A 4195-nucleotide genomic window follows, 5' to 3' on the forward strand; every position below is an offset into this window, starting at 1 on the left:
TCCATCTGAAGATCCTTTTCAGTTCTTAACTGAATTCTTGCAGATATGTGATACTGTTAAGACTAATGGAGTAGATCCTGAAGTCTACAGGCTCATGCTTTTCCCTTTTGCTATAAGAGACAGAGCTAGAATATGGTTGGACTCTCAACCTAAAGATAGCCTGAACTCTTGGGATAAGCTGGTCACGGCTTTCTTAGCCAAGTTCTTTCCTCCTCAAAAGCTGAGCAAGCTTAGAGTGGATGTTCAAACTTTCAAACAGAAAGAAGGTGAATCCCTCTATGAAGCTTGGGAAAGATACAAACAGTTGACCAAAAAGTGTCCTTCTGACATGCTTTCAGAATGGACCATCTTGGATATATTCTATGATGGTTTATCTGAGCTATCAAAGATGTCACTGGACACTTCTGCAGGTGGATCCATTCACCTAAAGAAAACGCCTGCAGAAGCTCAAGAACTCATTGACATGGTTGCAAATAACCAGTTCATGTACACTTCTGAAAGGAATCTTGTGAATAATGGGACGCCTATGAAGAAGGGAGTTCTTGAAATTGATACTCTGAATGCCATATTGGTTCAGAACAAAATATTGACTCAGCAAGTCAATATAATTTCTCAGAGTCTGAATGGAATGCAAGCTACATCCAACAGTACTCAAGAGGCTTCTTATGAAGAAGAAGCTTATGATCCTGAGAACCCTGCAATAGCAGAGGTGAATTACTTAGGTGAACCTTATGGAAACATCTATAACTCATCATGGAGAAATCATCCAAATTTCTCATGGAAGGATCAAAAGCCTCAACAAGGCTTTAATAATGGTGGAAGAAACAGGTTTAACAATAATAAACCTTTTCCATCATCCACTCAGCAAAAGACAGAGAACTCTGAACAAAATACTTCTAATTTAGCAAACTTAGTCTCTAATCTGTCCAAGGCCACTGAGAGTTTCATGAATGAAACAAGGTCTTCCATTAGAAATCTGGAAGCACAAGTGGGCCAGCTGAGCAAGAGGATCACTGAAATCCCTCCTAGTACTCTCCCAAGCAATACAGAAGAGAATCCAAAAGGAGAGTGCAAGGCCATTGACATAAGCACCATGGCTGAACCCAAAGAAGGAGAGGAGGACGTGAATCCCAAGGAGGAAGACCTCCTGGGACATCCAGTGACCAATAAGGAGCTTCCCTCTGAGGAACCAAAGGACTCTGAGGCTCATCTAGAGACCATAGAGATTCCATTGAACCTCCTTATGCCCTTCATGAGCTCTGATGAGTATTCCTCTTCTGAAGAGAATGAGGATGTTACTAAAGAGCAAACTGCCAAGTTTCTTGGTGCAATCATGAAGCTGAATGCCAAATTATTTGGCATTGATACTTGGGAAGTTGAACCTCCCTTGTTCATCAATGAACTAAGTGATCTGGATCAACTGACATTGCCTCAGAAGAGACAGGATCTTGGAAAATTCATAATACCTTGTACCATAGGCACCATGATCTTTCAGGCTCTGTGTGACCTTGGTTCAGGGATAAACCTCATGCCCCTCTCTGTAATAGAGAAACTGGGAATTTATGGGGTGCAAGCTGCTAGAATCTCATTAGAGATAGCAGATAATTCAAGAAAACAGGCATATGGACAAGTAGAGGACGTGTTAGTAAAGGTTGAAGGCCTTTACATCCCTGCTGATTTTATTGTCCTGGATACTGGAAAGGAAAAGGATGAATCCATCATCCTAGGAAGACCTTTCTTAGCCACAGCAAGAGTTGTGATTGATGTTGACAGAGGTGAACTAGTCCTTCAATGGAATGAGGACTCCCTTGTGTTTAAAACTCAAGGATCTCCCTCTGCAACCATGGAAAGGAAGCATGAAAAGCTTCTCTCAAAGCAGAGTCAACCCAAGCCCCCACAGTCAAACTCTAAGTTTGGTGTTGGGAGGCCACAACCAAACTCTAAGTTTGGTGTTGAACTCCCATATCCAAACTCTAAGTTTGATGTTGGAGAGTCTCAACAATGCTCTGAACATCTGTGAGGCTCCATGAGAGCCCACTGTCAAGCTATTGACATTAAAGAAGCGCTTGTTGGGAGGCAACCCAATGTTTATTTATCTAACTCTATTATTCTTGTTTTTCATGTTTTCTTAGGTTCATGATCATGTGGAGTCACAAAATAAATATAAAAATTGAAAACAGAATCAAAAACAGCAGAAGAAAAATTACACCCTGGAAGAGCATCTGCCTGGCGTTCAACGCTAGAACAGAGCATGGTTCTAGCGCTGAACGCCTAAAATGGGCAGCATTCTGGTGCTGAACGCCCAGAACAAGCATGGTTCTGGCGTTCAACGCCAGAAATGGCAACAAATGGGCGTTGAACGCCCAAAATGGGCACCAACCTGGCGCTGAACGCCCAGAGTTGTGTGCAAAGGCATTTTACATGCCTAATTGGTGCAGGGATGCAAATCCTTGACACCCCAGGATCTGTGGACCCCACAGGATCCCCACCTACCTCCACTCACTTCTTCTCACCACTCTCTTTCACACAACCCCATAAACACTCTTCCCCAAAAAAACCCTTCCCCAATCACCTCAATCTCTCTTCCCCATCACCTCTTCACCACTCACATCCATCCACTCTTCCCCATAAACCTACCTCATAAACTCCACTTACCTTCAAAATTCAAAACCAATTTCCCACCCAAACCCACCAATATGGCCGAAACCTTTCTAACCCTCCCTTCCCTATATAAAGCCCTCCATTCTTCATCTATTCTTTCTTCTATTTCTCGAGGGCGAGCAAAATTCTAAGTTTGGTGTGGTAAAAGCATAAGCTTTTTGTTTTTCCATTACCATTGATGGCACCTAAGACCGGAGAATCCTCTAGAAAGGGGAAAGGGAAGACAAAAGCTTCCACATCCGAGTCATGGGAGATGGAAAGGTTCATCTCCAAAGCCCATCAAAACCACTTCTATGATGTTGTGGCCAAGAAGAAGGTGATCCCTGAGGTCCCTTTCAAACTCAAAAGAAATGAGTATCCGGAGATCCGACATGAAATTCAAAGAAGAGGTTGGGAAGTTCTAACAAATCCCATCCAACAAGTCGTCATCCTAATGGTTCAAGAGTTCTATGCTAATGCATGGATCACCAAGAACCATGATCAAAGTAAGAACCCGGATCCAAAGAACTATGTTACAATGGTTCGGGGGAAATACTTGGATTTTAGTCCGGAGAATGTGAGGTTGGCGTTCAACTTGCCAAACATGGAAGAGAACGCACGCCCCTACACAAGGAGAGTCAACTTTGATCAAAGGTTGGACCAAATCCTTATGGACATATGTGTAGAAGGAGCTCAATGGAAGATTGACTCCAAAGGCAAGCCGGTTCAACTAAGAAGATTGGACCTCAAGCCTGTAGCTAGAGGATGGTTAGAGTTCATTCAATGCTCAATCATTCCCACTAGCAACCGGTTTGAAGTTACTATAGACCGGGCCATCATGATCCATAGCATCATGATTGGAGAAGAGGTGGAAGTTCATGAGATTATACCTCAAGAACTCTACAAGGTGGCTGACAAGTCCTCCACTATGGCAAGGTTAGCCTTCCCTCACCTCATTTGCCATCTATGCAATTCGGATGGGATTGACATAGAGGAAGATATCCTCATTAAAGAGGACAAGCCCATTACTAAGAAAAAGATGGAGCAAGCAAGAGAGCCCACTCATGGAGCTCAAGAGGCGTATGAAGCTCATCACCATGAGATCCCGGAGATGCCTCAAATGCACTTTCCTCCACAAAACTATTGGGAGCAAATCAACACCTCCCTAGGAGAATTGAGTTCCAATATGGGACAACTAAGGGTGGAACATCAAGAGCACTCCATCATGCTTCATGAAATTAGAGAAGATCAAAAAGCAATGAGGGAGGAGCAACAAAGACAAGGAAGAGACATAGAAGAGCTCAAGGACATCATTGGTTCCTCAAGAAGGAAACGCCACCATCACTAAGGTGGATTCATTCCTTGTTCTTATTTCTTCTGTTTTTTTTTCGTTTTCTATGTTATGTGCTTATCTGTGTTTGTGTCTTCATTACATGATCATTAGTAGTTAGTAACTCTGTCTTAAAGTTATGAATGTCCTATGAATCCATCACCTCTCTTAAATGAAAAATGTTTTAATTCAAAAGAACAAGAAGTACATGAGTTTCGAATTTAT

At 42.5% G+C, this 4195-nt stretch overlaps 1 non-coding gene across 1 annotated transcript; it reads right to left on the bottom strand.

Moving 5' to 3' along the window:
- Positions 1–226: 226 nt before the first annotated feature.
- LOC112787031 (small nucleolar RNA R71) lies at positions 227–334 on the bottom strand. The gene has a single exon (XR_003194469.1). It is a non-coding gene; the product is annotated as a small nucleolar RNA R71 (small nucleolar RNA).
- Positions 335–4195: the final 3861 nt, after the last annotated feature.

Source organism: Arachis hypogaea, chromosome 20 (genome assembly GCF_003086295.3).
Source record: "Arachis hypogaea cultivar Tifrunner chromosome 20, arahy.Tifrunner.gnm2.J5K5, whole genome shotgun sequence".
Lineage (NCBI taxonomy): Eukaryota > Viridiplantae > Streptophyta > Magnoliopsida > Fabales > Fabaceae > Arachis > Arachis hypogaea.